At 37.3% G+C, this 22975-nt stretch overlaps 1 protein-coding gene across 3 annotated transcripts in view; it reads left to right on the forward strand.

The window, feature by feature from the left end:
• Positions 1-22975, forward strand: part of RhoGEF3 (Rho guanine nucleotide exchange factor 3) — a 417890-nt gene that overhangs the window by 133556 nt on the left and 261359 nt on the right. For all 3 annotated transcript variants that reach the window (XM_087358941.1, XM_087358938.1, XM_087358939.1), the window contains exon 3: positions 17641-17710. The gene's annotated coding sequence lies outside the window, so the exon portion shown is untranslated. The remainder of the gene's footprint in view (positions 1-17640; positions 17711-22975) is intronic.

Below are 22975 nucleotides of genomic sequence, written 5' to 3' on the forward strand. Positions count from 1 at the left end.
CGAAGCGAGGATACTATGAGCTCACCAAGAACGTATTCCGTTCCTGGTATGTAATGTTCAGACTTTCTGTCAGCATTTGTGTACAACTTCAATACGTCCTCAGAGAGAGCAAAATTTATTTCCTAAAATAAGATTTCAAGAGGCAACATGTTTGAATACTTTATTATACTTATTCAGGATCCCTGACAATATAAAAACCGATAGATGAAGGAGATTCTCTTATCCATCACAGCGTACGCCAGCTACGTTTAACGAGACATCCAATACACAGTATCTGTCAAAATGTCAGAGACAAGCGCCATAAATGTGCATGTGGGACCTCCATCAGTACTGTTCTGTTATGGATATGGATATTCCATTAAGAAGTGCAAAAGTCAAATCCACTATACACTTACGTAGCTTCAACATAGCCATTAATAACTGAGCTGTAGATGTGTGTCGTATTAGGTTTTTATTTAACGGCGCCATACCACATACGGCGGATGTTGATTGACACGTGAAACGGAAATACTGTTACGAGTTCCTAACTGGAAAGTGTTGAGTTTGAGGTTGGGGGGGGGGGGGTGTTTGAAGATTCTGTCATAACTTCGTCTGGGATCATTGAAGAGATCGCAGAACTCGAGCTAGCATGCGTCCCAGCTGTGATTTGAACTGTGTTTCTTCAGTACTTCGTCTCTCGTGGTGTCGTCTTGTCTTCTGGATTAACAGTCGGCGACTGTTTCGTCAGAAAACGTGGAGCTGAAATATTTTACTACGTATTTTGTAGATTGACTTTGCCTAGATAAGTATGTGATAAACATTATCTGAAAATATGCTATCCGTTTCTTGAGTTACAGTCAGAAATATGTCAGTCGTCCCCAGAAGCCTGACGAGATCGGGTCTCCTTTAATTGTATTTTTAAGTTCCGGGTCGAATCTCTTGTAACTTAACAAGTTCATGTTATACTTGCGTCATGTCGTGGTTTTAATAAAATTAAATATGCTGGAAACATGTCTTCCAACAGTGTGACATGAAATAAGTGTATGGATTTACGACTAAATTTTGCCATATGGAGACGAGCAAGATAATCTTTTACTCTCATTTAATAACTTGTTGCGTCATGTTTTATTTCTTATTTTCGTCTTTTTCGCTCCACTATAGTTGTTTGTCTTCGGGATTCTAATAATGACTAGAATTAATTTTTAAAGCGTAAAATGTGAACAATGACTTTGGAATATATAACTGTAAACAGCTTTGTGAATAATCATTACTTTTTTCATAAACGTTGTTTACGTCGTGGAGTCTGCCCTGATGATGGACGCATATACCTCTGAAACGTCGCTAAATTTCTGCTCGACTGCACGGCGTTTCAACCCAGAAGACAACCATCGTCATAATACTCGTCCCCTTGAGAACCTGAAATGTTACAAATTTCAGTAGGTTTACAACGTATGAACATCTAACAGTTTATGTTAATAATCATGTATTATAATAAGAGCCCTCAATATAAATAAACCATTCAAATTGGATGGAAAGTTTTAATCAATTTGTTTAAATTATATTGATGTATCCAAACTGTGATTATGACTTAACTCATTTTTCATGTAACTGTGTAATTGTACTTGCACGCACAAAGCAGGATATTTAATATAAAGCAATATTTTAATCTCGATGGGCTGTATGCATATATGAATATCGTCTTGATGTCTGCAGGGCAACTAAAGGAGCGCATATCAAAATCTACTGAACAGGTAAGATTCTTGGAGAGTTTGTCTTTATTTTGACGTTTATTTTATGTCTATCATGCGTTGTTCCAAAACTATGACTGTTTGTTACCCCACCATTATTTTACGGACACACTGTGTGTGTATATATATACACACACACACACACACACACACACACATACAAGCACATTTCTTTTTGTTTTAACGAAAGTTTTTATGCCCAACTGCGCCACGATTATAGTATATTTTAGAATTTTTTACCAAATTTGGATCTAAAATAAATAAAGTGATAAAACTAAATACGCCACGGAATGATGCAACGAACATAGGAATAGTTTGTTCTCTTAATGGATGTTCTGTTTGTCGCAGGGTTATAGTGTTCATGACTGCATTACCATCTTTGGGTTATCGGTGAAAAAACTCAAATCAATACGTTGCAGTAGAATTTCTTAAGGCATTTTACCTCCAGAGGAACCAAATTCTGCCCTTTGCACAATACAAGTTTATTGTGGAGGCTTCTAAGAACATCTTCCCATTTGAAGGAAATTTCATAACCTGTATCAGCACCTTGACTGCGCTTTTAACGTGACGTCTCGCAACTTCAGTTAAGTCCTGTAAATATCACTTTACAGAGTAAACATTGCATACTGACATAATAAGGCGGCCCTCTGTAGACAGCTTTGTATATCGGGTTACATTATACAGAACTGTGCAGTGTTAAGACCCTGACTCAGTCTAATTTCACACGCAGATCTGTGGTCGTGTAGGCTAATGCAGAGAAGTTGGTGAAACTAGTGGCCATATCACTATATAGAACTTTATTGAAATGGAGTAAACTGTATTTTCATAAACCCTCCAGAGAGGTACCATATTTGTATTCCATTGTATGTTTTTGTTTTTCTGTTTGTAATTACACGCATGTTTTGGCAGACATAAAGCTTACCGATGTCGAAAATTTTGATTTTTTTATATGGTAGAAATTAATTTCTTCCATATTTGAAAGTATTAGATCTGTAATAATTAATATTTTGTAACCAGTGCTCATTTTCGGTTTCTTTTAGCAGATAATTTATTGTTATGTGCTGAAAAGAACTCTATTTTTTCCCAGAAGACTTACCGAATAAATCATTTACTTTTGCGTTTTTCTTCCATTTTGTATCGGCCAGACAATACAGGAGATTTTCGACAACCAGAATTATTCAATATTACTTGATTTATATGTTAATTTCGGAAATCTATAGTGACTGATCATGATGTTGTTTCAATACTAATGCGACATAAAGCCTTTTATAAATTAAATTTTAAATTTAAATTTTTACATTGTTATTTGTGCTATAAAGTGTGAGCCCTGAAGGGTTCCAGTGCCTCTAAAATCCATTGTCTTTTTGGTCCGTGAATCAGCATAAAACCTGGCAGACACTTCTGTGTAGTTGATAGCGGTTTCTCTTATCGGCCCGTCACTTACACAAATACATTCTCTCGCTTCTGTTTAAATCAGATGAAGCCCCACACGCGTTCTTTAAAACAACTTCAGAGATCGGCAAATTTTGAACACTTTAACTTCTCAGGACATTCAGTTCTTTAATCAGTCAGTAAATAGTTAAAAATATCTGAAAAATAGCGTTGATTAAACTGCAACATTAGAAAAATACGGTACATAAGACACGATTGTATAACCTGAAAAAATTTGCTTCTCTACATTTCAGTAGATGTATATTTGTTTTATATTTACTTTTTACGATGCAAACGCATCTGAATACACTGTAGCCTTCACTGAAGTTTCTTGATATTTCTATTTTGAATAATTCTGTTACGATCACTGCAGCGCCAGTAGGTAGATTTCTCCAAACCGCTGAATAGCGTTGGAGTTTTTGTATTAATATGAGGAGTTTGAGACGGAATAAAACTGTAAATTATGGCTATTGATTCGAAGTGTGAACTATTGACGTTTATAAGAAAGCAGCTGTTCTCTCAGTTAGCTTCGTCACTTTGTGCATTCACATAATTACATGACGCTTAAGGGGTACAGCTGGAACTCGTTTCAGAGTCTGCTGAATCCGCAACGCGTCTGCATGGAGCAACCTTGCTTAACTGTATAACTCCACTATAAAGTGATTCGTATTTGGTCTGCAGTTCAAGACTGCGCCATAATCCAGGCGGTCAGACGCCTGCTTTTAGCTGTGGACATATTTAACCTAGATGGTGAATCTGTCTTAGGTAATGGCGGACAGATATTTCCATTTATCGTACTTAACTTTTCCCCCGCCAGACTTTATTTCTTATATTCATACACCACAGGCCCTAGCAACTGAATTCATATTACCGAAGCAGAATTTAAAGCTGCTCTCTTATTTACTGCTGTATATCTTGGAACATTTCAGAGGTCTGGCTACAAGGATACCAAGTAGGTTCCACGAGTACGAGACAAATAGCGTATCAACACGGAAAATGTTTAGCCTATTCCTTTTCAGTGTACGAGTACAGGAATTTTCGAAATGCGTTTATTGTTACCCCCTTACTGATTGTTCGAATTTGAAGTGCGGTTATCTTATCGTGGCAGAGGTGTTAGCACTCTTCATATTTAACGACCGTTTCCTTCAGAATTCTTTATGTCTGATGTTTTATTTGTTAATCAGTTGATTCTGGTAAAAGTATGATTTATTGAGCGTCATTAAATTAAGCAAAAACAGATGAAAATAAATATTGTGATTATAGCATGCATCTAAAAAATCTATCCGCGTGCAGTGTTATCGCTTAGTGACTTAAAATGTCTTTGTTATAAAGTTTGATTTCAGAGAGCAATTTGTGAAATATTTTTTCTGAGGTTTCGGTTTACACTTCAGACAAGACATTTCGTAATTGCATACCATTTTATTTTTAAATACTTCCAGTTTTCCTTTTGACTAGCGTAGTATGTCGTTATCATCTGTATTCTGGTGTAGACGAAACCTATCAAAACGTTGGTTAAAGGATTTGGATATCGGAATTCGTACAGTACATTCTGAATGAACTCGCTTGTTAATAACCAAATTGTTAATGAACCATTGCTAAATATGTGTGCATTTCTGAACTCAATTAATTAATTTTGTTTATTGACGTGTATCAGCTGCATCCGTTTCAGTGCGAATGTTTACGGATTTTATGGATAATGAATTTGGATGGATTTGTAAGAAACTGTGCCAGTGTGACAATGTTCTAAGGTCGTCCGATCTGAAGATTGAGTTAGAAGGTTCCTCCGCAACGTTGATATCTACGCGTCGTCAAATCCAGAAGAACATCGTCATTGTAAGGAACTGTCTATACCTGATAACATTTTAGTTATTTATCAGAGGATTGTGGAAAATCGTGTAAGTCAAAACATCTGAGTTGAGATTTAGACGCCAAGTCTCGAATGCAACGTGAAAGTGCTAACTGCTTCATCCTGACACTCAATAAGTGTTTTGTCATAATTAAATATTTAATTCAAAATCCGCATGTAGGCAGGCTCCTGTCACCTGTCACTCCTTTCGGTGCATCTCAAAACCAATATAATAGCTTGACATAATCGAAAGTACGTAACCTCACATTCTACTCTACTCCCAAACTAAAATTGTTACGACTACATAATTACACTGAGGGATTAAATTAAAGATATATGGATTTGAGGTTTTCACGGCGGTGAGTCTGAAGATTTCTGTCTTCTGGGTTGTTGCTCCGTAGTCTGGTAGAAGTATATCGACGTTTCAGAGGTTCTTGCTACCCTGATGATGAAGGCAGCAAGGATTTCTGAAACTAACTGCGCAACAACCCAGAAGACAGGAATCTTTTGAAGATGTATAATGTAAATAAATATAAAATGATACAAGAAATAACAACGTAATTGAGTCTACTAATGAAAGGCAACGCTTAGGTTAAATAGAATAACGTGTTCAGCTTTTATTCCGCAGATCAAACAAAACCCATATCCGCTGAATTAGAGCGAGTTACGCGGTCTATTTGGTGTATCGGAATGTTTATATATATAAACATTCCGATACACCAAAAAAGGCAACTGTACATTTTCTATAATATATGCATTCACCTACACACAGAAACACACACAGACAAAACATTTAACCGATGTCACGAACGAAATTAATTTAGTAGTTATTTAAAAGTCTTTCTATGTTTCCAAATTAACACTGTTCTTTCTTGAAAATCCCATTAATCAACTGCATGCTTGTCCGTCCGACGTTTAATTCTGTTAGGGATGGTAATTTTAGATCAGTTTACGTGATATTCGGTGTGAACATGCTATTAGTTGTCGCATCATTTTTGTAATGTTTTTAAATCGTCGTTATCAATATCGATATGGTGACTTTAAAATGTGTTGAGTAACTACATTCCATTTATGGTCTTTATACGTGTAGGGATTTGCAAAATATTCTAGTCATAGTTTTTTAAAAGCAATGGAAATAAGAGCATGGCAATTGAGAGCTGAATATTTCGGCGCACGAAATCTAAATTCAGCTCCTCGTAACACGACAAGTGAAAGTTGTATTGTGCTACGCTGTGAACACACGTAAACGTACTATTAATACGCATGCCCTGTTTTATTTCTCTCACTTTCTTTTATGTTTGTTTCTTGTTGAAGTGATCACTTTCTTGCTTTATCTACAACTGTGAGCCTGAATGCGCCGTAGTCACTCACAGTATGTTTTTTGGAGGATAGTACCTGTTGTCATGGTACAGAAAAAATTGCATATCCCCCCCCCCCCATAACAGGCTTTCCACAAGCTCTGCGTATGGCATTACAATTTGCACATATATTAGAATACCTTTATTAATAATTCTTGTTAATTAATGTCTTTGAACACTGCGTTTCCCTCACATTACGAGATCCAATGTTTAGCATTCATATAAAAGCAATAAAAATAAAATTAACAGCTTTTCTTTCATCGACACGGTCATGCCTTGTAGAAGAATATGGCGTATGTCCAGCTGTGAACAGAATTTGAGTCAAAATATTAAATTACACGTAAAATGAAATATTCTCACTTTTATTTGTAAGTCGTGTTCTGTTCCCTTGTATTGAACAAGTTGGCCTATTTTAATCTGGGACAACGGCATTTCTTTATCAACTGAATTCACTGATCACTTATTTTAAACTCTGGATGAGACGATGGTCACCCGTCCGGGTTGTAGCGCCGTGTAGTCTGGTAGAAGTTTACCAACGTTTCAGAGGTGCTTTCTGCCTCCATCATCTTAGTAATGGAGGCAGCAAATACCTCTGAAACATATACCATAACATCAAAGATTTTCTCATGAAAGGATGGATAGCTTGAAATGCTATTACTGAAAACTGAATGTTCTTTTTCTCGTTTTATGTAATGAACGATGAATTACAGGTGTTTAGGAAACCACAACACACCTGTTTTTTAAAATTTATTATATTTTTTGAGACTTATTGCAACATGTAACGGAAGCCGAATGTAGAGAACAGATAAGAATGTTATCTGAGTATTTGATAACTAGTAGACGCAAGACAACGCCGAGCTACGTTGGCCGATGCAAATGTACACGTGGTAGGGAGGCGAATCGATAGCACATTTGCGACACAACCCAATCCTTCACTGTATACTATCGGATGTGAAATTATTGCGTTTTCGCTGTAAAAGTAACGCGTGCGGGTTAAGGTGTGCCTGCATTTAAAAGTTTTATTGTTAGTTTCTTTGGTTCACAGAATTTAGTTTAGTGTAAAATCTAGTGTATCAAGATACCACCGATTGTGTCGAAATAAAAAGAGAGAGAATGTATTCAGTTACACTATACAGGAATACCTCGTTTTATTGCGCTTCGTATATATTGCGCTTTTTACAAATTGAAGGTTTGTGGCAACCCTGGGTCGAGCAAGTCTATCGGCGCCATTTCTCCAACAGCATGTGCTCACTTCGTGTCTCTGTGTCACATTTTGGTAATTCTCGCAATGTTTTTTAGACATAATGCTACTGCACACTTAATAGACTACAGTATAGTGTAAACAACTATTATATGCACTGGGAAACCAAAAAATTTGTGTGACTCGCTTTATTGCGATATTCACTTTATTGATGTGGTCTAAAACTGAACCCGCAATATCTCCGAGGTATGCCGGTACATTCTCAGGCAGACTGTTTGCGTCTGACTCGCGTTCCCTTTACATCTTCCTTTCTTCTTTTACTGTGACGTAGCTCAAGCTCGGGGTTATTTTGCTTCCACTGTATAGCAGTTGCTTTGGATTACAATAATAAAAAATGCATGTCATCTGTCACATAATCCGTGATGACAATTTCGAAATAATGCAATTTCAACGACATGCAGGCCTCTCTCTGTTAATAAGCCACACGAAACATGAAACGAGATTTTGTGCTGTTAGTGGAAGTAACTCGAATCATGTTAGTGGTTCCTCAGGAAACAGATGCTTGTATGCTCGGCAGGATGAAGGATGTAACGGAAACGGATTTGTCATCCCAGTCTGCATGTATTGCTCTGAAGGGTGATAAATCATTTGGGATTCACCCAGTTCTGTCTCCGTTAGCCACTGTGTAGTAATTTATTTTTCGAATATTTTTTCGGGTTTTGCGTGTTGAAGTATCCCCCACCGAACCTAGATCTTAAGCTCAAAGACCATGAAATATTTGCATGACATAAATAATGTAGCGATAAGTCAATTTTCAGTTAAATAACAGAGACAAGAATGATTAAATAATCAGTACTCAGCTAATTTTATATTTTTAAATATCTTTTACGTAAATTAATATATTGTTTAAAACCCGATATTGTACAAATTTAATTACACCTGTGTGATTTTAGGTTCTCGCGGATGCGAGTATGAATGTAGTTGTCTTTTGAGTTGTTGCGCTGTGTAGTCGGGTAGAAGTTTACCGGCGTTTCAGAGGTGCTTGCTGCCTCCATCATTTGTCACCAGTGACCCGACTAATAACTGAAATAAGAAATACTAAAAATACAAGAAAAAGGCGAAACACTAAAAAGCTAAAAACACTAGTGGAAAACTGAGTCATGCGATATTTCTATATCCCGTATCGGAATAGATGTGCGCCTGCGCAGATGGGTACTTTTGTTTGAGGGTCGATTCAATTCTCCGGTCAGACAAGATACCTTAACTAACTTAGAGGAGAAAAATCATTGTTGACAAGCTAATAGTACGATAAGCTAACCAAGAAATTTCTCATCTATTATGAGACTCGAATGTTCATTTCCGTGTTTACAAGAGCCTGTCATCCGTTCCTATCCTGAGCCAGATTAATGTAGTCAACATGGTTTGACGCGTCCTTGGGTAAATATGGAGGTGGTGGCCTCCAGATGTGGAGGGTACCTGCAAATGTATTGAATAAACTGTCTCGATCGTCCGGCAAGGGGTGGTCTTCTAAATTTTGGCTCGGAGAGGAGCTAACAACTCCTCGCCGTAAAATTGCAGCGTAGTATAAAATCGCTAGAGTATGTGGAGTACACAGCGTACGTTATTCTCGTTGGCATCAGCACGTGGTATTTGTTAACAGTATACTGCCACACATAATGGCCAGCATCCACGTATTTACGAGCAGATACCTATGTATTTTTCAAAGCTACTGTTTCATCTACGGGCGGTATTAAACTGCATATAATCCACATAGATGTTGTCAACAGTGTTTATATTCCGTGACACGTATGTTACATGCGTAAGTTATGTTGCAGGTCATAAGCCTTGGTTGAAATGGAGCGACACTAAGACGTCGTATAATATGGGCTTATAAAAGAATCGTCTTATGGAAGCACTCAGTGTGAGTATATATTACAGGAACATTGAAAGTTTTACAATATAAACATACTTTAAAAACTTTCATGCATCATCATTCAAATTACACAAGCACTGCTGATAGTATCACACTTCAAACACAATACACTGAAGGAATACTTAAGTGTTTATAAAGTATCGTTGTAAAATTTAAAATTACGCTGTGACTTAAGTTTCGTGCTCTGAACGAGAATAAAAGAGAGTGCCGATTAAAAAAAAGATAACTACACCCGCAACCTGTAAGTAGTTGGCTATACCATTTTTTATTACATAAAGCTAATATCAGTAGTACTAATTCATTCGTTATATATATGTGTGTGTGTGTGTGTGTGTGTGTGTGTGTGTGTGTGTGTGTGTGTGTGTGTGTGTTGCTTTCTCTGACGAATTTCAAATTGTCTGCAAAATAGCTATGTAAATTCTGTCGGTTTTGCAGGTATTTTATGTCAAACGGTGCAGTTTTTAACAGCAACAGAAAAAAAGATAAGAATAAAGAAAGAATTCCTAAAACATGACAACTAACATGGAAAGAACAAGGAAAAGATGTTGACCACCAAAAGGATGGATAGATGATGTTGAAGAGGATTTGAAGATTATGGGAATAAGAAACTGGCGTGCAGTAGATAAGGACCGTCAAGAATGGTGGAAAATTGTACTGGAAGCCGAGGTCCACAACGGATTGTATTGCTCGAGAAGACGAAGAAGATTTACGTTGTTAGTATTGCTTAAACGCGCCATAAATTGGGTGGAACCATCCGAAACACTAACTCTGCAAAACAGTAGCCCTTTGTCATCTTAGTTGAACTGTACTTCAGAGACAATAAAGTTTTCTTGGTGGACTGATGGCTCCTCACTTAAAACAGTGTCAAACACATTGACTCGTTTAAGCACAAATATTTTCAGTTCTGTGTTGTAATGTGGTTTATGTCATTTAGCGATGATGAATGAGCTACAGATACTGGATGGGTCGCATATGAAACGGTTAATAAGCTGTGGATTGAATGAATCGATTAGCACCTGCACAAAAAAATTAATTACTGAAGTCCTGATTCACGATAATCGATTATGCTATCGAGATTCGTACACGATACATTCCTACTAGAAGGTCCGTTACCATTTTGCCAACCTGTGTGGTAGAATGTAAGATTTGAGGTTTTCACGGCTGTGAGTCCGAGGATGGCTGTCTTCTGGGTTGTAGCTTCGTGTAGTCTGGTAGAAGTTTGCTGACGTTTTAGAGGTCCTTGCTGCTTTCATCATCAGGAGTTTTGCCAAACTACACGTCACTGCAACCCAGAAGACAGCCGTCTTGTATAGTAGAACGTTTGAAAACGTAAAAAATGATACCAGTGGTTACTGTACTGTTCGTTTTATTTCTTGAAAAAAATTGTCGTCCTCTGTGTTTGTGTTACTGCAACCTTTCCACTTTCCGAGAAGTACATAGAGAACGAATGTGTTTGTAGGATGGAGTTCGTTAAAATTGAACATAAATGCAGTGGTCTGGGTAAATAACTGTTCTGCGAAACTTCAGCATGTTCTTAGAAACCATCTGAGTTGTTCTCAGAATAACGATTCCTATTTAAGCTTGTATCAGAGCGTGCAGACGCATTTTTTAACGTTGTGATTAACGTGTTCCTATTATATCACACATGAAAGTGCCGAGAGCACGAAAAGCAAGCAAGCAACTGGTGTCTAAGATTTCGTCCGTAATAAAATCAGGAAAGAGACGGCGAGCACAAACATTTTTGTTATTTTAATTCCGAAGAGAGGATTCAGTTGTTAGTTTGTGACTGAAAATCACAAAGTTTTGAAAATTAAGTTATATGAATATGGGGCTATAAATTGTTTTTATTACATGTTTAAAAGTAAGTAATGTCGCGAAAGTACTTACAGTTCCATTTAAATTTTTATAAAAATTTACAAATATTATAATTGTGAATTAAGAATTGTTCTTTCTTTCGACGTTTCCCACTCTTTGGCTAAGGTATATTTTACATAGCCGTCTCACAGTCGGTGCCATTTGCTGTCATATAAATATGGAGACGTACACAGTGTAACGTTGTTGTGGATTTTGGTTATGGTTCCTTTAATATGTACCCAATACCTTGGCGTCTTGTATGTTGTATTATGTTACCTCTACTACGTAGATGCATGTACCATCTCAGCTGCCTACAATAGTTATATTTTCGCTGTTTCGGTACATCCATGCTCCATGAAAAGCAAACGTATCGTAGTTCACTGCACATGATGCGGGAGCCAGTTTGCATCTGACGTCTATCCCACGAAAATACAGACGCAGGACCGTAATAGAAACATAATGACGACAGACGTTTGGAGCACGCAACATTTCCGTATTAATTCTTCGGGATTTTACATTATTGGGCCTTCATTTTATTGCCCATAGATAATCATCTACTATTGACAGTTATTAACAGTAAGTGTACAAAGTCTGAATATTTGCCACGATAGTGTGTTATCATAAATGTCCCTTTTACTTGGAACTTTTTTTAATTTTTGTTCTTTTTTATTGTTATCTCTGAGATGAGATCTGACTGTAGCTGTGTATAAGCCGAAAAGTTGCTTATCGTTATTCAGAGTTCGAGACTAACCTCCTCTTTCGTTTTCTGTTATCTGATGACGATATCTAATTTAGTTTCCGAAACGACATGTTTAAAAAACCTAAAACGATGTACAATGTCAAAATAATATTCATATTTATGAAAAGAAAAATACTACTTTCCAGTCGGTTATAAATTTACTGTTGACGAAATTAATTTACAACAAACTAATTAACCTAGGTATAACAATAAAAAGAATTTCAGGCATTTTGTTACATAACCATATTTTTAGAAATAAAGTTATAGAACATAGCTAGACCCATTTTATGTCATACGCAGTTTTTTGTGCAATGAGCCATCTTTGACAAATTTGGTAACAATTCAAGTCGATCTTCACGTGGACCGATGAAATCTAAAGCAGAATTAATGCAACAACTTTTAATGTAGACCTGCTCTGTCAAATTATGATCAATTTTATTATTTGGTTCTGAAGAAGAAGAAAAATCTGTTGTGACAAGTTACCAAATTTTATGCACTAATTGTAACAATTCATAATTAAATCATTCCGGCTCATTGTTATTACGACATGTCATCATGGACCGTCGCGACGGTCTAAAAATGCACGTGATTTGTTTCACGCGGCATAGAAGTTGTGAGAAACAGTTTAAAAGCAGTTTAAATAATGGTGAACTTTTGTAATGGTGACAGACGTATCATTATTTTCTACCAGGGTTGTTATCTCAGGCTGCAGACTTTAAGAGGGTTAAAGTTTGTCCCTTGCGGGAATATTCGTTCATACATTGGCTATGTGGGATGCTGCACACAAAATTGTTCCATTTTTTAAACGACCTCAGTTTCTTGCCTTGTCGTCACAGTATTGACGTCCCTTTCGCAGTTTCAATAATGCAAATAAATCTGCGAATAACATTTGATTGTTTGATTAACATTTGAATGCTTCGGGGCATACACGAGGACGGAGTAGCGTGGGTGTGGAAAAAACCGATAAAGAAATATCGTCTTCCTATGTTTTGAATAGTATCTTCGAAAATTGTGCTTGAAGCTTGTGTGAATGTAGCCGTTTTTGCTGTACGATTAAGCTAGTGTCTGAAACGGATCAATTTTGGACGTTGAAATCGTTTATTGTGTGGTGCTCATGAAGAATCCTTTATTCAGAAACCCATGGCCTTAGAAATCAATCTGTACTTTACTCTGCTGCTTCTGTCGATATAATAGAAATTCTATATATACATTACAGCTGAAGCGAGTTTGGAATGTAACATCAATCTGAAACTTGTTCGGGGTAACACACGCTGCTGAGTTCACGTCAGAACGTCCATCACATCAGATAGCGCTCTTCACTTGCTAAGCGTCCAGCTGTATTTGCCTGCCCATTCCAGCGACCAATATCAGTGCAAGAATGAATTATACCACGTGTACGAGAGAAAGGCTCCATTTTCATGTTAATTAACATTTTATCTTTGACCCTGCTGCCTGGTGTGGTTCATTAAATGTGGCCTCAGGAAGTCAGTAATAATATCTTATAAATTTATGATAAAGACACTTTACTGGAAATAAGAAGGTAAAGTTTTAGTTGTAATACCACATGGGAAGATTTGTACACGCTAATGGGGTGGTTATATTAAACAAGTTAGGAAATGTACGTGTAGCGTAATGATCCTGGCGTGTTCACCAGAATTTTATCTTTGACTTTTACCCAATGTAACCATTGCAGCCAAGGTACCCTGAAGGTTCGTCATCCACACCCTTCGGCACACAGAAACTCATTTAGTTCTTCATATAAAGATCGCGAAATTGTGATATTTAACCTGGATTGAACTATGTCGATAAATGTTAATGAAACTCGCTAATATTAAATTTACACGTACACATTTCATTCTTACAGACAGATGGACAGACGAAGTGATTTTAATAGACGAATAAAAACATTGCGGGTCAGTCTAGATGTGTTAGAAATTCAGGTTATAAAGGTGCAACGTGTACTGGATTATGCTGATTAAGGACAGCACAAAATGGCGACATTTAATGATCAGGCTACAGAGTCCTTAGCAACAGAATATTAGTTAATCAGCTTAAGACTTTGAAGTCATCGAAGATGGCCCCGAATCGGAAGATACGAGGCGCGTCCACAAAGTAAGTTTCCCACTCGTCCCACAGCTAGCAAACCTTATATGGCGCGAAGCGACTGTGCGTACGTGATAGAGCAATGACGTAGCATGGCGCATGCACTAACGGTACTTCCCGCGTTCTCACAGTAGCATCGTTGCAGCTGTTGAAGATGGAGGTTCTTATTCCAGCTCCCGCCGACTGTGAAGTGCGGTCAGTGATAACGCTAGGCCGCACACGGCTCGACGGACAGCAAGTCTCCTGCAGGAGTTCAGCTGGGAGGTGTTTAATCATTCACCCTACAGCCCGGACCTCGCTCCCAGTGATTTCCATCTTTTCCTACACCTCAAGAAATTCCTGTCCGGTCAGCGTCAGCGTTTTGAGAATGACAGAGAGGCGGAGATGGTTGTCACACAGTGGTTCCAATCCCAGGCGGCAGACTTCTACGGCACAGGTATTCAAAAGTTGGTCCCACGGTATGACAAATGTCTAAATTCCGGTGGCGAATATGTTGAAAAATAGCTGGACACTTGCTGTATCTGTTGCAATAAATATTTCCATGAAATTGTGTTTTGTTTCTGTAAACGGCCCCAGGGAAACTTACTTTGTGGACGAGCCTCGTATGTAGAGACAAATGAGCCATGACTGTTCACAAGCCACTACTTGTATTATTTTCTCGTGTCATTCTGCGGGAAATAACTTCTGAAATTGATACAGCTTCATTGAATCACAGACCAACGTTATTTCAGGTTTTGAAGGGAAATGATGACGTCCTATGAGTCTATATGAAGCAGCAAAGTTTATAAATAATAGCAGGCTTGGAGTCAGGATTGTAGCCACTGACGTAAGTAGCCGTATGCAAGAAGAGTTCTTTGTGAATTAAAATATAAAAAGTAATTGAGATTAAGTGACCGTGCGGTTTTAATTTCACACGGAATTCGTGAGTCTAAGTAGATAAAAGCATTCTCCCCAAAGCGGATCATGTAGGCACTGTGCTGCGATTACCTCATCACGGTCCGTGGTTTCGTCAGAAGTTGAATATCTAATAACATACGTACATATGTCCAACATCGGCTAGGGAATGTAGACGGGCAAAAGTTTTAATCGCGATTCGTCTCTCTGTTATCATCATCATCATCATCATCATCATCATCATAGGAGGTACAACGAAATCTGTTACCAACAGATAATTCTTTCTAGGAGATCGAGCATATAAAATCAATAGTTAAACCCCCAATTCAGAATTTAGCGGGGAATATTTTATTTTGTATTTTTAGCTCTCGCTCCCTTTCTGAAATTCCTTTATCCTTTCCGTACCTATATCTGTTTCCACAATTTTCGTCCAAGCCTTCCCCACGTTTTTGAATGTGTAACAATTAAAAATATCAGCCGTGGATATAGTGAACTGGCAAAGAACTTCAGACCACATTCTTCTTTTTGAATGTCTGTAGTGTTTGTTTATAATAAGGACTAAGATTACAATTACAAGTGTATGGGGCTGCCAGCCACAAAGGAGTAGCAGAGATTGAAATCGTGACAGGAGGCGAAACTCACGCTTTTTCGAATTACCAAGTGCGTCCGGAAGATTCATAACCTATTTATTCTTTATTACGTGAATTTTTTTCTGATGTAGTTTCCGAGAACTGCTATTAAATTCTCTATTACACTTATATATTGTTATATGTTATGGTCTTCTTATACCCTTTTATGTCCTACGTAGGCCTCATTTCGGAGGTTTCTGATCTGTTTTCAGACATTTGGTAGGGACATCTTGGACGAGTGGTCAGCCCATCGCAAGGCGTCTGCTAAAGACATGGGTGAGAAATGGCAGCTAAATTTTGCTTACGAAACATCTCGTTCATTCCCGTAAGGTTCTTTTACATGCCGAAATCTACGACATGGAATATGTGTTATGGTAATAATGAATAATTGGAAATTATTAATTAATAATAACTGGCAATTCTATAATCGCAGTGTGTATATTTGTCTTTCTCTTTGCATACCGCCCGTCTTCGGTGTCTGCATCTTAGGTAGTCATCAACATCGATTACTGCAAATGAAAGCTACATAGTTGAATCGAGTTACAATACCAGTTACCTTGACTGAAATTTTTGTGTTTTGTCTTTCCCGAAAAATTCATTTTTCTAACAGAAGCGGCTAATGACGGATAGTATAATTTATATTTAAAATAATGTACAGAGTTTGAATTATAATCATTCTGATTGGACTTTCTTTGCTAATTTGTTAGTTCACGGGGCCAGTAACGCGAGATCCCATGTCGGTGAAGTTTATCTCACCGGCAATAGATGGCGTTACAACGCTGTCGGCTTCGTTATAACAATCCATATCAACACCGCGTGTAACCAAGGTCCATGTGCAAAGTGCCACTTTGCGCCAAGGATAGCTACTTGACAGGAAATAGGCAGAGAAGTCTAGAAGTTGTTCTGAATGAAGTAACAAGCTACACTCCCACATCATATGAATTCATAACGAAGTTCTCAAAAGTCAGTACATGTAAGACCTAATAAATGAAAGCATTAAACTTTAGACTTTGAAAGCAATGAGTTTATGGCAACTTTTCTCAGAATATTTGCATTTATTTGTTAATACTTTTAAAATTTGCTGCTACCTTATGCTGATGTCTTATGTGTACCAGATAGTTTTTGAATCATCTTGGTAACATTGTCTCTATACCATAGTACCATTTCAATTTCAAAACAACAAACAAAATAACTGATTTACAGCTGTACCGATTTTAATTAGTGCATCAGCTGAAACAGCGGTACATTGCAATTTTTGCACTAGTTTAGTCGTTTTTGTGCGTGAAAGGGTTCGTGTATGGTAGGAAGGGTTGCATTTTAAATTAAACACTTCGTATTATGGAGTATGGACACAGCTCAGGAAAACACTAAATATATGAACCTAGGAAGTATGTCTAATCAGTTCATTCGAGTTGGTTTATCATGTATTCTTATGAATCAGAAGTTGTTCCAATTTCAGAGCGATGTGGATGCAACATTTCTGTTCACTGCGGGAAAATTAAGACGTCTTGAAGTGGAGTATGAACTCAAGTGTGAATTACGTCATATTAAAAGTTAGTTACATCAATTTATGTAATTTTTCTTACAAGTATTTAAGACGAGCTTTAAAATGTATTTGTGCTCGTGTGTAGAATGATGGTTAAGATTGTCAGATCTAAATGAAAATTGAAATGTTTTGACATTTTTTCTGTAAAATCTTTCCCATTATTAAATTTAATTAAAACCGCGGTATCTGTTCTCGAGCTGGTTCATTAGTACGATGAAAATGGTTTCGCTGTGCGTCATATCAGCTGTGTATGAACTGCCGTTACTCTTTTCTTCCGTCATGATTATTGGCGTATCGTTTTCTGCCATTGTTGTAGTCCTGTAAAAACAAGCTGAAACTCGCTTCTTGATATCTGATATCGCTGATTTATTTCTTTCAGGTGCGGAATAGAAGAAGCCCACGAGATCTGTTAGGCTTCATGGAAATGTTGAAGTCGCCGTATTGACAAGGTCTGTTAAATTTATTTTTGTTAAACTTAGAAACAAATAGTTTAAAGTGCAAGGAATGCGCACAAAATGCTTGTAGCACAGAGTCCACTGATCGTCAAAGAAGAATTACAATTTGTTTTCTGTGCAGGTTATTTATAAATTTAAAATCGTAGCGTGCCATAACTTAAATAATCCTATAAATTGTACATTTAATATATAATCGATCACGTGAAATGGAGGATAGTTTTTACGGTAGATAATTTTGCGAATACCACGTTAAACTTATTGTTAATGCATCGTAAGTTATATATTAGGTTTATAGAATTAATCTATTAAGAATATCAACTGCTTTGTTCTCAGTTGTTGATCCAGAATTCTGACAACCCTCTGATGATGAGTTCTCTCTATTACTCTTCCATTTAACTGACATTAACTTTAGACGTCTAAGTTTAAATCCATGAAGTCCTCTTCAGAAGATCTGTGTTAGAGTAAAAACTACAGTAAATAGCGTATTTGCTATATTTTAAAATTTCATCGATTGTGTGACGTATTTCCTCTATTTTAGGACGCTGTCTCCTTTAAGATACGACCTATATATAGTGTAGCGTTGTAAATTACAAGATCCTTCCTGTTTTTGTCCTCTTTGCTTGGAGATCATTTGTGGTTGCGATTCATAGTGTCATCTAGGTCCTATCTTTCGTCGCCAGGCACACAACAGCATAAGATTTAATGTATGAAGCAACTACTTTGCGGTGATAAGACTAGGAAGGTGTAATCCGTAGGGATTACACAGGTTCCACGTGCGTTCTTAGCCTCTCTGCGTACAGAATACTTCTGGCTGAAATAAGAAGTGCCATATTATGTCGTGCATGGGTGAGGACCACTTCAGTGTAGCATCCATCGCAGACGACATGTCAAGTTTGGGAAGATGTGCTATTTGGAGAACACCAAAATGCCAAAGGCGTTCTTCACACTCACCAAGGGCGTTAACGTCGGCACGTCAGCCACGGTAATAAAAAAATGCAGCAATGGTATCAAAGGTCATTATTGCAATAATGTCATCCGTGGTCATTATAACATTAGGTGAGCCAACAGTAGCTCCGGTTTGAATTGTTGCAACAATACCTCCATCATCAGGGCGATGACTACTCATCGCCCTGATGATGGAAGCAGCAAGGACTTCTGAAACGTCGGTATACTTCTACGCGGCTGTACTGCGCAATAACCCAGAAGACAGCCATCTTTATTTCTTATCATGATCGAACCCTCCTCTGTACTAGCATGAAAATATAAATTGTAAATCATTTGACGGAGAATGTGCATTGGATTCGAAAAATAAGTATGTAAGCTCTGGACATTTTTTTTCAGTCTCCAGTGAGTCTGTTCCGATAATATTCTTTGCTAAACATTCTGATTTCTGCAAAAAAGTTGTAATTTATTGTTCCCTCCAACGCTGTATGCGTCCTGTTTATCCACTCAGAGCTGGTTGAATCTTTAGATGTGGACTCAGCTTTTCCCTTTTTAGTTCTTGTGTATAATTTTAAAACGTCAGAAGATAGTTAAAGAAATAGACATGGCTGCGAGAAGTTGGATGATATTGAGGTTCTACTATACAGTGAATAAAAGCTGTATCAAATGGAAGTTACTTAAAATGAAAACTCATATTTTCGAAATTTTTCCAAGAATGATGAGTGAAAATCAATGTTGGATGAAAGTAGTAACACATTACGAAATTCTTGTATCACGAAAATGAAAAATTATAATAATTTAACTGAAAATAACGTGCGTATATTTATTGTTTTCTGTTAATATCAGTCTGTTCCTTAATGTACGTCATGGAATTTAGCGGATAGGAAACATTTCTATGAAAGAAGGAAATTACGCTAGAAAGAAAAGTTTCCAGGAAACTTTAATGGGCTGTTGCAGAAGGAGAGGACGAAATAACGACATTAGGGAAGAAAAATATGTGTTCTATTTAGTAACAACGGATATACTTACGTAGCATTGTGAATATGACGAATGTGAATGTATTGTAACATTTTCTTTATCTAGAATTAAGTTCAGTGTCTAATGACCCAACCTGTATCAAATGGAAATGTATTTACGTAGTTTCGTTATAAGTTGGCTCTTCTGTTATTCGGCCCACGACGAAAAGAAATAGGAATAACATCGTCGCGTCTTAGAGCAAATATTTTTAATTTTCTCTTCTGTGTCTTCCTCTCTGTAAGTTTTTTTTGATAATCTACATTATCATTGTTTCTGCTAGAGGAATTGGCTCGTTAAATTCGACGGGGTGGTTTCCGGGCTGCTATAAATGACTCTCTTGAAATTTTAATAGTGACAAAACATATTTATTGTTGTTGATAATGCCGCATTAAATGGGTTTTTGCCTCTTGAATGCTGGAATCTTGGGTTCGAATCACGCTCAAGACATAGATGCTTGTCCTTGTCCACGGAGTCCTGATAGTTGTCTAAATTTCTTCATAATTACAAAAGCAAATCTGATTTAGAACAAGCCACGATCCCAGAACGAGATTGAAACCGATCATATTCGTTGATGTGGTGTATATTTTTTGTTCTCAGTTTTACCAATAGACATTGCAAGAAATGATTATGTGTATGGAAGAGATGTGAAACATACCGACAATCGTTTATGTTATAATTAGTGGGTTTTTTTCTCTCTTCACCATTGTACAAATAGACCTCGGAGGAAGCAGAATGTTTAATGGGAGTGATGTTTCTCTTCGGACACATATGATGGGATAACTCGTTAAGACCTTAATCTGCAGTGAGTGGCCCGCCCTTTATCCTACTGCATTAGTATACAAGTGGATGCACATTGATCGAGCAGAAACTTGGGGCAAACGCCTCGTAGTTTGAGTGGAATAAATATGCACATGAAAGAATCCTCAGTTAGTAGGATTTTATATTTTCACTGCGATGCGTACGAAGATGGCGGTATTCTAGGTTGTAGCGCAGTGTAGTCTAGTAGAAGTTTGCCAACGTTTGGTCATCCCCCTGATGATGGAGGCAGTAAGGAACTCTGAAACGTTGGTAAACTTCTACCATACTACACGGCGCTACAACCTAGAAGACAATCATCTATAAATACCCAGTTGTCTGTTTCTGTTTTATATTAACATACAGTTACGTACACTATGTTTATTCCAATACAAAAATGTTAAGACAAACGCTTCATATATTTGCAAATTAATGTATTTCAGTGCCATTGGTCTGAATTGCGACTAAACTAAATCCCAAAATTTGTAGGCCTTACTAAACCCAAAAAAATTTAAATTAGAATGTTAATTTCCCATATGGCAGTAGCTACTGGGGCGTTTTCATCATTATTCGTTCGTCACAAATTCCTGTAGTTCTCACAGACGCTAAGAAACCACGGCATTAAAGGGTTTATAGAACGCTAATGTAGATTTCAATACAAAGATATTACCTAGCTTCGAAATAAATTGGTTAGAACCCTCTGGTTTGCACTACTACTCCTCGTATTATTAGCGTACTTAAAAGAAGGACCGTACTGTAGATGACTTATGACGAAAGTAAAGTCATCCCGTTACATGCCAATGTTGGCTCTCATGAGAGAGGTAGTATAGCTCCTACTCATTCTCAACCTGGGCACTAGAAGGGGGTGAGTGTTGTCCAGCACGCCCCGACCACGCTTTAACCCCGAAAAAGGACCCCGGTATCCACTAGACAGGAGGTTGGGCGGGCCGCAGACCCGGTTTGAACGCAGGGGCTAGAAGAAACCATGTGCGTCAGTCGGGGATCAAACCCCAATCGACCAGACCGTAGTCAGTCACTGTACTGACTGAGCTACCCGGCTCAATGTAGACGACTTGTATCACGGATAAACGAAACAACATTTTGAATATTGAAGCGTAAAGGATTTAACTTCTTCAGGATCTGGTTCTTAGACGTTATAAATCATCAAAAGAAGTACTATTCATTGACACCGATAAATAAATTTTTGATATGACCAGAAAAAAGTAAATCTCTCACAATGGAAATAATGAAGGATTGTAACGTGTTACCTTTTATTATAAATAGGCTTCAATGTTTTCATTATGGTATGCATTGTTATACGCCTTCAGAATTCATTTCCGTTGGGAGATAAATGTATATCTTCGAACTTTTATCACGGGACAGAATTTTACATTAAACATTTTTTATTCTGAAACTATTTGTGTGTCACCCAAGAGCGGTCGAATCTGAATACAAATGAGCCTGTCTCCTTGTTTACTCAACACATAAACGAACTTTTTCCATTTAAAGTAGACCTGGAAGAACTTATCCATGTCGGAGTTTTAAATACATTAAATAACGAACTCCGTAAGAAACTGACAGTCGTTCAGCTCATTAAATTCACTGCACATTGTGGAAAACGAAGGCCAATTATCGTGTTCACTAGAGATTTCTTTAGGTACTATTCGTAAGAAGGTTAGAAACAAAATAACGTAGGATGAATGGAAAGCAAAGTGAAAAAATAAGGTAAAAATAACCCTGACGTACATAATATTACGTATAAAGTTGTCTGTATTTTGGTTTAAAATCTCCACACACGCGCGCACACACAGACATTAGTTTTGACAGCACAGTTTGTCATGTTGGTATTGCATATTGCAATTTCCAAGCACACTTGAGCGTTAAACCCAGAAGAACCAAATTTATACTGGAGAAGACATTCATGGTACATATTCCTTGATTTTTTTCCCGCTTCTTGTGACATTCACTTAATCATTGGGTCAACTTTTCTTTTACCATAAGGAAGTCTTGTTCGGGCTTATTTGTTTGTGTATGGTGTTTTCCTCCTCATTAATTCCTTTAGCTATAATCGGTCTGTCCCATCTTGTTTCTTACGAATAACGCGTTGTAATGATAAATACAAAATAGTTCCGCTTGAAGCGACAATCACCACAAAAATGACTGATTTTTATTTTGTTCAGCAAATAAGACGTCTCGGTCACCAGAAATCCTATAACATGTTTCTCCCAAATAGTGTATCGTAGAAGAAATTTGTTACAGCCAAATGGGCATTGCTAGTAAATTACGTTTGTTGATTTGTTTTAAGTATTAATAGTTTCTAAGATCATGTCAGTGGAGTTAATAAAATATTTTTATTTTTTAATTCCTACAATCTGATATATCAATATGGCTGCACTGTATTAGCAATAGCGTTGACCATTAGGTGAAACTAGAATTTTATACGTTAATGGATCGTAGTTAAGATACGCACCTCTTCAAAGCTTGTTTTGTGTAAAATGGTAAACA

Source organism: Zootermopsis nevadensis, unplaced genomic scaffold, assembly GCF_977971745.1.
Source record: "Zootermopsis nevadensis isolate Lab colony 2312 unplaced genomic scaffold, Znev_1.0 Znev_ptg000030l, whole genome shotgun sequence".
NCBI classification, from domain to species: domain Eukaryota; kingdom Metazoa; phylum Arthropoda; class Insecta; order Blattodea; family Termopsidae; genus Zootermopsis; species Zootermopsis nevadensis.